At 35.1% G+C, this 12,030-nt stretch overlaps 1 protein-coding gene and 1 non-coding gene across 2 annotated transcripts in view; both read right to left on the bottom strand.

The window, feature by feature from the left end:
- Nucleotides 1-12,030, bottom strand: part of LOC141605971 (uncharacterized) — a 168,395-nt gene that overhangs the window by 125,098 nt on the left and 31,267 nt on the right. The gene's annotated exons all lie outside the window — the stretch shown is intronic.
- Nucleotides 6-113, bottom strand: LOC141609695 (small nucleolar RNA R71). Its single transcript, XR_012527614.1, has one exon. It is a non-coding gene; the product is annotated as a small nucleolar RNA R71 (small nucleolar RNA).

The raw sequence follows: 12,030 nt of genomic DNA, 5'->3' as shown, positions 1-12,030 counted from the left end.
ACTCAAACCTTGAGGAGCCAAATTACCGGATTCAGTCAACAAGCTCTTGAGAGCTTATATGAGGCTTGGGAGAGGTACAAGGAGCATCAAAGACAATGCCCACATCATGGGCTAGATGATTGGTTTCTAGCAATAACATTCTACAATGGATGTTGTGCCGAGTCCCGAAGGATTCTTGATTCCGCCAACAATGGGCGGTTTGATCAAATTGACACCGATATTGCTCATGCCACGATCGAATCTATGGCGGTCCATGATGCCCAATATGTCAATTCCCGAAGTGTGACACTCAAAGGTAAAGAAGAATCCTCCGACAACTCCATTTTGATAGCTCAAATTGCCTTGCTCCAACAACAATTGGTGGATAGAGATGCTAAAGATTCCATTCAATAACTCAATGTCGTGTCTTCAACAAGCCAAATCGTTGTTTGTGATGGTTGTGGAGGTGCGGGTCATTATGCCGCTCACTACCTAGCTCCTATTGAAGAGGTAAATGCTTTTCAAGCTTTTAGACAAAGTTCATATCCACCGGGTACATTTTCCAACACTTATAATCCGAATACAAAATTTTATCCAAACTTGTCTTACACTAGCAACAATGTGCTTAACCCTCAACCCCCACCACAACAAAATGCCTATGTCCCTCAACAATAAAAGTATATCCCTCCACCGGGTTATCAAAATCAACAAAGGCCCCCACAAAACAATTACCAACAAAATCCACCACAAAATGGCCAACAAAACAATCAAGGGGGTGGTAAGCTAGAGGGCATGATAGTCCAAATCCAAAGGGAATTATTGGCTCAAATTCAAAAGAATGATCAAGCTCATAGTGCCGCGGTCAAGATGTTGGAACAACAAGTGGCTCAATTAGCCTCATCTAGCTCTTCAAGGAAGTCGGGTCAACTACCTCCCCAAGGTAACCCACCACACGAGACCGTCAATTCTATCTCCTTGAGAAGTGGTACAAACTATGATGGGCCATCCATGACTTTGGATGAAGAAGTGGTTCTTAAAAAGGCCAAGCTTGGGGGAGATGACAAAAAGAAGGCTAGTGACGAGCCTCTTGTTAGGGACAGTGTACCATTTCCCCATCGGTTGTTGATGCTAAAAAGGAAGAGCAAGCTTGATAACAAAGTTGTTGAGAACCCTATGCCCAAGGAAAGTGATGAGGTAATTTATGAAGAAGTACCTCCCAATGCTAAGGAGGGTGATGTTGTTTCAAAGAAGGTGGATGCTCCCAAAGAGAAAGAGATAGTGAAAGATGTGGAGGATGCTCCTCCAAAAGAAGTTGTTCAAGTACCATTTCCCCATCTTCTAGCAAAGCACAAGGAGGAAGGTAAGTTTGCTAAATTTTTGGAAGTTTGTAAGAATTTGCAAGTCACCATCCCATTTATGGAATTGCTTACCCAAGTCCCTTATTATGAAAAGTTTATGAAGGAAATCCTTTCAAAGAAGCGATCCTTCAATGAGGTTGAGACCATTGCTTTCACCGAAGAGTGTAGTGCACTCTTACAAAACAAGTCTCCCCCGAAACTTAAGGACCCCGGTAGCTATTCTATTCCTTGCACTATAGGCACATATACCATTGATAAGGCCCTTTGCGATCTAGGTGCTAGTGTAAGCGTCATACCATATTCCCTTTGTGAAAAACTTAACATGGGTGCTTTAAAATGCACAAGTATCACATTGCAAATGGCGGACCGTTCTTTAAAGCAACCTTTAGGTGTCTTAGAAGATGTTCCCGTCCAAGTTGGCAAGTTTTTCATACCCGTTGACTTCCTCATACTTGATATGGCCGAGGACTCACAAACCCCAATTATATTGGGTAGGCCATTTTTACGCACCGCGGGTGCGCTAATTGATGTGAAAAACGGGAAGTTGACATTGGAAGTGGGTGATGACCGGGTCTCCTTTATTAAAAATAACACCATTAGAAGCCCAATGTTACAAGAGTCTTGTTATTTATTTAGCACTGTGGACTCTTCTTATGCCTCTACTACGCTTGAATATTTACTAACGGATCCATTGGAGGACGATATGGGTGTTGTTTGCTTTGTACGTGACGATGCTAAGGGCACTATTACTAAGAGTGCCAAAAAGAAGAAAGGGAAATTTTATTTGAAAAATTTCAAATGGTTGCGGAATGCAAAAGGAGCTATGACATGGAGCTTGGTTGGTGGCAAGCTCAAGAACAAAACTTGAATCAAATAGCTTCTTATGTCGTGCGGGGCGTTAAATCAGCGCTTCTTGGGAGGCAACCCAAGCTTTTTATTGCTTTTATTTGTTTTTGTTTTTAATTTTCTGCAATTTATTGTTTTTCGTAGTTTAGAAATAAAATACTCGACTTGACGATGTTTCTTTTTGTGATTTTTAGGTGAAAATAAAAGAAAAATAATTAAAAGATAATCTGGCACGCAGCCCCATGCAAGGACCCCGTTCGGGGTCGTGGTTTTTGGAAAACGAGAAGGAATGAAAACAAATGCGGAAAAGAGTCAAAAGGCGAAGGGGTAGTCAACCCCGATCGGGGTTGCCAGCCCCGATCGGGGTCGTGGTTCTGTGACTTCCTGGCCTATGCTTTATACGGGTAAAAAAAAAGATAGATTTCTTTCTATCATTCAAGCATACCCGACGGTACTCATTTCCTCCTTTCTCTCTCGTTTCTTCGCATTTCTTCACTAAAGATCACAAGGAAACATCTCCATCCCCCGAATTCATGCTAGCTTGGGGGAGGCTAGCAAGTCGAGTAAGTTTTTCATTGCTTTGCATTTTAGTTTAGATCTTGCAACCCATTAAACATAACCTCTAGTCCTTCTTGTTTTGTGCCTTAAGCCATTTTTATGGTTTGATTGGGTAATTTGAATTGTTGGCACATTGAGGACAATGTGATGTTTAGCTTAGGGGGAGATATTGCATTTTCATCTAGTGTAGTTTGTATGTAGTGTAGAAATTTGAAAATTTTTGAGAGAAATTTTTGCTTTTTGCTTGCTTGTAGCCTTCTTTCCTCTTTGCTTATCCTAATATTGGCTTGTTGCTAATGATTTATTCTTTCATAATGGGATATTAGCTACATGGGGATGTCTTGACATAGTAGGTGGGAGATGAAGAATGAACCGAATAAGCTAGATCTTGATTTGTGGCAAGCTACAAAATGGTAAGGTAGAGCCTCTTTTTGACCGATTCATCCATATCCGGTCTCTCTTAGGTGAGTATAGGTGTCTCCTTATAATGTGTGTTTCATCAAAACGCACAAGTATGGTTCTCATGTCATTTCTTGGTAAGCATGCATTCATTTGTTGTAGCATTTTGGAGCCATTCACATGATATTTTAGCCTTTTTGACCCCTTCACAAAATTTATCCCTAGCTACATCATTGAAATTGCCTACCCTTGTTGAGCTAGTAGCTTAGTTGGATAGTGTTTGGGTGCTCATTGGGATATGTTTTATTGTTTGAAGTCATGTGAGCTTGGTCTTAATGCTTAAAAAAAAAAAGAAATGGAAAAAAATTGAAAAGATGAGAATGAAAAAAATGAAAAAAATGAAGAAAGAAAAAAATGAATGAATGAAAAAAAAAAGCATGAAAAAAAGAAGTATGCATTGAAAAAGAAAAGAAAGAGAAGAAGAAAAGACGTGAGAAATTCTCAAGCATTATTCATTTTATTTTAGGGAATTTTCTTATGGTTTGAATTGCAAAATTGGGTTAGAATTGGGATTGAGCACCTTTAGAATTTGGTAGTTGCTAGCTTGACTTAGCTCCACATTACCATAATTCATTTGTTCCCCCTTCTTACCCATGTTTATTTGCCTTCTTCCTACTCATTTGGCTTCTTTATCATGCTCACATTTGCTTGTTTTGGCATACTAGATTTGACATGTTTACCATATTAGATTGCGGGCACATTATTATAAGTCGAGGATAGTTGAGTGTTTATTCACAAAATTGTCCTTTTACATAAAAAGAGTTTGAGTGCCCCGTGAGAGTCCATAAGTCAAAAGATCACGCAAGAGCTTAAAGTTTCATTTCAAGTTTTCCATGCTACGTCGTCATGTAAATCTCATCCATGTTTTGCTTTGTCCTTGGCCCATGTTGATTCGGGTTTTTAAATCATTTTGCATAGCTTGTTTGAATATTGCAATTGATGGCATTTGGTTTCTTGCTTGAGGACAAGCAAGGGTTTAGCTTGGGGGAGTTTGATAAGTGTATAATTTACATACTTTTACCCCTCATTTTAGCTCGGTTTCTATTGTTCATCATACTTTAATTAGTATATATTTGAGCTAATCTTGTGTTCTAGGTGTATTGTTGTGTTTGTTACATTTTTATAGGAATCTAAGCATTTAGAGGCTTTTTCCTATCATTTTATACACCAAGTTCACTAAACTAAACAAGACCAAGTGTTGGACTAAGCATGGAGCATTGGAATGGGTTTTGCATGGAGAAATTGATGGATCACTATGTGTAATGTAAATGTTGCCAACAATCAAAGTCAAAGCCCAATGTCCAAGTCCAAGTCAAGGTGGAAAGCATAAGATTCCAACATGCTTAGGATACTTTTTGGGAGATCTAAAGATGATAGATGAAGCGTTTACCCGGGTGAATTAAGGGTCATTAATCACGTTCTTTGGATTCCTCAACAATTAAGTGGAAAATACCCGGAAACACACAACCCCGATCGGGGCCGCATGCTCATTGATTGTTTACGTTTTCTCTTCCTCTCCTATAAATAGGAGAGGTATTCCAAGGCTTTAGGGACCCAATTTTTACGTCTCAAGTTTACTTACAATAGCCTCAAGCATTATAATTTCTCTCATTAGTTTCCTCATTAGTTTTCAATATTGTTAAGCATTTGATCCTTAAACATTTTGTTCTTAATACAATTCAAGCATTTGGTTTTATTTGTCTTCTCCTTTACAAGTATTCCCTATTAAGGTATTCTTATTTCTAGTTTGCAATTTTACATTTCTATTTAGTTTACACATAGTTTATAATTAAAGTACTTAATTTAGATTACATTAGCATTATTTCTTATACATGTTATATCGCCTTGTTTATACAATTCATACAATCATGTTTAGCATTTCTTATAATATAAATTCACAATTTACATCTTAGCTAAATTTCCTAGTCTAAGAGCTAGGGGAGCCATGCATAAATCAAATATATAACATGATAAAATAGGTCGATAATAATATTGTTCATATTGCTTCTATCACATGCTTGTGCCATAATGTTTAATCTTTGTTTAAGGCTTTATTCAATTGATTAAGTTTGTTCATTCGTTCTATAAGTCGAGAGGCACGGAATTGAATTAGACTAAGCATGTATAGTAGGACAACCTAGTCATGGACGAGAGTTTCTCTAGGACCTGGTCTATGGTTGACACTAATATCGTAAGGTGGATGTCTCTAAGCCTAAGCAATTGACAATGTTATTAGTACCAAATTTATTATAATCATATGTTTACCCTTGCATGTGTGACCCGAACCCCTTAGACTCCCTTTTATTATGTAGTTTACATTAAAACCTTTGTTAATCATTAAACAACCAAACCAAACTAAAAACGAAATCGACCTTGATAAGAATCTACCCATAGCAATTCACGACGTAATTCTCGTTTCCTTGTGGTTCGATCCCTATTACTATATTTATTTGTGTTTAGGGAATTTATCTTTGCATAGGTACGCGATAAACCTATCACCATCTTAGAATATTTCTCGAGTGCAAGCTTGATGAGTTTTGAACAGTTTTATGAGCCTTATCAGTTGATTGGACTAGTCGTGTTTTGGTATCCCGAGGAATGTTGTTTAGTAGATTGGATGGTGATTTACTTGATGGATTTTTACCATGATGTTTTGAGAGGTGGATCAACTGTATAATGCTTTGGATGGAAGTTGTACTAGCTTGTAATCTTGGAGGATAAAGTCTGGGTAGTCTAGCAACTTCGAGCTCGACCACTTAGTTGCTTGGTGATTTTAAGCTTAATATTGGTTTCAATGGAATTATTAGGAATGTTAATTTCCATACAGCAGTCGTACTAAGGTCTCGTTTGGTTGTCATACGGGAATTAATATCCCATGATTTTACAAAACACGTGAATTGGCCAATTCATGTGAATTGCCCAAAACTTGTTTGGTTGACATCCTGAAATTAAATTGACACAGGAGTTTCCAATTACCTAGGGGAGGCTAGGTAATTAAACTCCTCCATTATGGAGGAGTTGTGAATTCATGGGAAAAAGAAAATCCCATGATTTGGGATAACCAAACATCCCTCATTTATCCAAATCATGGGATTTTCCAATTCACCCATTTTTATGAGGGCAACCAAACGAGACCTAAGAATCTCGAGATGATAAACCTCTTCTATATCCCTTGAGAGAGTTTTGTATAATTCTTAAATCTACTTCCATATTTGTTTCTTGGACATCCGTTCTAGTTGTTACTCTCCTAACTTTTGCCTTAACCCTTTTGCTCGATCATTTCTGTTTTATACAAAAGGTTTGACTTTTGAAAATTTTTGATTATCTTGGAAATTGTTAACATTTTGTAGTTATGATTTCAAAACTTTAAACTGTACTTTTGATTTACTTTTGGTTAGTACTTGAATTTGGTTCGAAATGTCTTAAAACTCGTTTGAAAATATTCCGGAATTGTTTCAAATAAAGTTATATAATGGCTCGAAAAACTTTCAAACGTTATGTCGTTTTTGCAAATTTGATTTGTCCTAAGGGTTCAAAAAAAAATTCACATCTTTCGGATTTTGCTGTTGGTTGAAGCCAGAACTTATTGTTTAAAACGTCTAATTACCAATATCGCTCTTACTAGCACTTATTTAAAAATGATGAAAATTTTGTCTCGCTATTTTCATTTGTCTTTGAGGTGGATCGTTAAGTTTCTTGTCTGTAACAAGCACCCTTACGTTTCAATGGATAAGACTATTACTTTCCATTATATCTTTTGACATCCAATAATTTATTTTGGTCGGATATTCAATTTTCATGTGTCTTTGTCACCAGACATTTTTACAAGTGTGTTTCCTTTTTTGAGTTTTCAGTTTTAAAATTTTAAGTTTCGAGGTTGAAATTTTTTAAAAGAAGGGAAGATTGTAACATCCGTACTTTTCTAATCTCATTTATTTTATTTTTATAAGTAGTATTTAAATTTAAAATTTAAAATTTATCGGTTTTTGTTTAAACCGTTGATTCTTTTTAAGTCGATTTTTAGTCTGATTTCTTCTTGGACCGACTATTTAATCAAATGCCCCATTTTATGATCACAAATTCATTTTAAATCTTTGTCTCCTACTCTAGCTTGACCGGTTGTTAGGAGTGATTAAAGAAATTTATTTGTTATTTATTTTATTTAACCACTCCTCTTATTTGCATTACAAAAATGTCCCCATTCGCATTCCTCGTTCACAAAATAAGGATACAAACCCTACAAAAATTTCTATAGATTTCTCGATCTCCCTGCCTCCATTCAGTACTAATTCTTCGACTTTCTTAGGTCATACTATGAAATACCCATAGTATTTGTCCTTTATCTTCTAGTATACAATCCTCAATGATTTACTCATCATTTGTCATCCCTCGGCATCATTAATATTAATATTCTGTACAAAGTATCTTGTTGTTTCTTTACCTTATGTTTCGTTTACTAACTATGTCCAATTGATTTGGTAGGCTTGGTACACCATCATCACTTTTTTCCTATTTACTCATCCTTTTATACGTCTTTGTTGTGGGCTAACTTTTGGGACAAATAGTCAGATTGGTTTCGGAAACGAAGTGTTGTAAAGAATCTACCTGAAGACTAGCATTTTATTGAGTCGGATCCGGAACAAGGTAACTCTTAAGGTTATGACTCGGTATTTCATTAGTTATTGTTGAGTAGTTTCTTATTTTTCACATTATCGTTCTTGTAACAAATTTATGATATATAATTTATATGTCTCGAAAATTTGTTATTTTGGCATGAAAGTTTCTGATATTTCATTATATGTCAAAATATATTTTATTTATTTGTTTATCATATTTAATATTTTTTAAGGTTATTTCATAAGAATAATCCAAACTATGCCCCTCCTCGTATTAATCCAAACCATTGTTTAACTCATAATAATCTGAACTGTGACCTCATTTTTCCTGTATTGAACTGATGCAATTTTTGACTGGCTAGAACGGTAATGTAACAGGTGCTGGTGGGTCCCATTCATCATCTTCTCCCTCGTTCTATTCTTCGTTGTTATGTTCTTAAACCAAAAAATGTTTGCTTCTCCCCTTTACTGCTACTACCACTGCGGGCACTGCCATTCACTTCTTCCCTATACTCCCACCACCATCACTCACATAAACAATCACCATTGATTTCCCAAAATTCTATCAACTTCATATCCACATAAATTCTATCAACTCCAGAATAGTTTACTCGTTTTTAACCTATTATATGATACAACTCACCTACAACACCAATTGTGTCCAACAAATTAACCACTGCAACCCAAACAAACTTTAATCCACCTTTTCCTTTAATTTAATACCCAGACCACAATTTACCAAATCCAGAACACATTATCCCAAACCCATTTACAGAAATACACTTAAAATGTATATTCACTATTGATTCATCAATTATCATTTGTACCATCTTCACCTCCTCTTGTAAATTCATCTTTATCTTCTTCAACTGCTACAACCGCTACATGTACATCACTAATTTGTTGATCTACCATTTTTGCATAGTCATTAAACTACTAAAAAAATACCCACTTGAGAAAAAATAGCAAGAGAAAAAAATTACTGCTACATGTGCATAGCTGATTTCATGGAGTTTCGAATTCAAATCTGCCGCTTCCGTTTGTTAATTGTTGTTTTTGATTGATTCTGTGAAGTATTGTTTATCACAAGGTTTGTTGTTGTTGTTGGTGGGTTGCGGCGAAGACGGGAGATGTTGTCAGGAGCGAAGAACATGAGATGAGGGGTTGGTGATGGACGGTGGTGTGGGAGTTATTATTTTTGGTATTTGGTGATTGTCTGATTGTGTTAGAGGAGATATAGGGTTGAAGAGGATGAGTTAGTCGGTTGATCTTCTTTTTTTTTTTTGGTACATAGTTGATCTTCTTGTTGTTTTGATGATTTTTTTTCTTTTGGGTTATTCCCATTGGTACCCTCGAGTTATCCACTTTTCTCACTGGTACCCTCGCCTTTTCATAATCTCCAATCATACCCCTTAATTTTCTTCTTTACTCCCAACTGTTACCATAACTATTTTCCGTCAAACACTTCCGTTAGATTTTGTGACTCAGCTGCTAAATGTACATTCTCTCTCTCCCAAAGTCCACTCTAAAAGCTCACTGTACATAAGGTAAGCCTACCTCATTTTCCTTTCGCAGTTTGGCTATGGTGATGACATCTCATTTTAACTTTCTATATACGACTAATATACTGAATATACTTCATTTGATTCTCGAAAAACTTGGCTGTGGAGTACTAGATTAATCCTCAACACTTCATCTTGTTCACTATACTAAATATACTCTATTTGATTCTCGACATTCGTTGATATCTCCAATTAGAAGATGAATAACTCAATTTCTCTTTTCCAGGTTTGTCTGACATCTTCTAAGTTTTAATCATTTGTACCATGATTGTTTTTCATGTTTAAATTTGCAATTTCTATGGTTTTCTTTGTTGGGTTTAATAACAAATCACTAGTCTATTGTTTCTGATTCTTTTTGGAGAATGATAAATGTGATGTACAATAAATCTCTTTTAAGACGGATATATCCGTCTTAAGATTAAAACGGGTCAAATAATCTACCACTTGAATAGGTAAGACAAGTCGTATGCTATTTGACATGTCTTAAGCTTAAGACGGATAATACCGTCTTAATAGAGCTTTTGTGTAGTAATTAAAGGCTGAAGCTAGATACTTGGAATTAAAGGAGGGAATCTAGCAAATTTGACAGTAGATGAATGTGTTTCTCAAACAAAAACTTTCATGTTTCATAGCAACAATTCTTGATCTTGTCTTCTTGTTTGTAAACACATGCCAATTTCTTGTTTTAGAACCAAAACAAAACATTACAGCAACTGCTAAAGACATAAAGGAGATTGATCTTCTTGCTAACTAGCATTCCATATCAGTCATAATACAAAATCAACTACTATTATATCAGCAATTCTTCATCTTGTCTTCCTCTTATGAACCTTGCTTGATGAACCATGGACTGAAGCCGCTGCTGATGTCTGGGTGTTGACAATTTCAGCTGCAAATTCTGTTTCAGTATTGCCCAAAATTGCACCCTTTAAGTCTTCTAGTGAGTCAAAAAGTTTGATATGTGACTTGCCATTCATCTTGTTACAACGATTGATAATCTTACCTTGCATTTCTCCCCTCTTTTGCAGTTTGATATGTGACTTGCCACTCGTGTGTGTTGATAAATTTGACGAAGAATCAGAAAAACAAGTAGAGGAAGTTGAATAGGGCAAAGAGGAAGTTGAATAGGGCAAACAAGCAGAGGTAGCAGGAATATATGAATTTTAATCGTGGATTTTGGGAGGGAGATATATAGTACACGTTGTCCAAAATCTAACGGAAGTATTTGACGGAAAATAGTTATGGTAATAGTTGGGAGTAAAGAAGAAAGTTAAGAGGTATAATTGGAGATTATGAAAAGGTGAGCGAGGGTACCAGTGAGAAAAGTGGATAACTCGAGGGTACCAATGGGAATAACCCTTTTCTTTTTTATTTCTATGTAAGGCTTGACCTTATTAACAGGTAGTTGGTTACTGAGTGTGTTATAGGAAGCTGAGGTTAATAGTATGACTTATTCTAAGTTAAACAATAGTTAGGATTAATATGAGAAGGGGAGACATAGTTTGGATTATTCTTGTGAAATAACCCTTTTTTATTATATTTGATGTTGTTATTGTTATAATCGCAATATATCGAGTTTTAGGGTTCTAAAACACTAAACATGGTTAAATTTCATTTTGATACTTTTATTCTGATCCTATGGTATATTTTAATACTTAATATTATAAAAGTTTCATTCTTTAATTCAAATGATAATTTTTATAGATAAAATGTTGTTTTGGCCGAATTGGGTTTTAATTGGTATTAAATAATTTTTGATATTTTAAATCTAATAAAACTATTCTAATGTCTCTAATAATGCATTTTAGAATGGTATAAATTTTGTTGTAAACGGTTTTAGTCGAAATCTATTTTTAGTTGGTTAAACATTGTTTTGGCTGTTTTAATGATACAATTATAGTAAATTGTTTTTATGGTTGATGGAAAATATATTTTTGAATTTATACAACATTTCAGAATAATAAAAAATTTATTGGTAATTAATTTGGGCAGAAACTATTTTTAGTTAGTAAAATGGTGTTTTCCGGTTTTTATGATAATCTGGATTTTAATTCGGTTAAAATACCAAAGACATGTTTACAAAATTTTACATCCTAGTCATAGTTGTTATAATAAGTAATCATGTAAAATTTCATGAGTATGGGAGTTAAAATCGATTTTATATAAATACAACACTGTTTTAGTCAAATCAGGTAAATAATAGTTTTGAGACTAAAGTTTGGAAAAGGGCGTTATGGTCATTTCTCACACGAGTCCAGAATGTCTATTTTACCTTTTTTTAAAATATTTTAATATTTTATTTTATTTAAATATAATTGCTTTGTTTTAAAGTTCCTATATTCAGGCCTCGTTTGGTTCATACAAAAATTAAATTGATTTGTTAATTTGTAATGCACGTGATTTTATTTCTTACATCAAAATTCACATGAATGAAATAATACGTTTGGTTGCTCATGCTGTAGTTTGTCTCCTAGGAGTTTTCAATGACCATGAGGGGGTAGATAGTTAAATCCCCCCATCATGTAGGAGCTGGAAACTCCTATGGAATTTGAAACTTTCCCATTTTATAAAAAAATGGGATAACCAAACAAACTCCAAAAACCACAATTCATGAGATTTTAGAATTCCCGTGAATTGAATGGACAACCAAAC

The sequence above is a fragment of the Silene latifolia genome, chromosome 10 (genome assembly GCF_048544455.1).
Source record: "Silene latifolia isolate original U9 population chromosome 10, ASM4854445v1, whole genome shotgun sequence".
NCBI classification, from domain to species: domain Eukaryota; kingdom Viridiplantae; phylum Streptophyta; class Magnoliopsida; order Caryophyllales; family Caryophyllaceae; genus Silene; species Silene latifolia.
The sequence above is the reverse complement of the archived record's forward strand: the minus strand, read 5'-3'. Positions and strand labels throughout refer to the sequence as shown.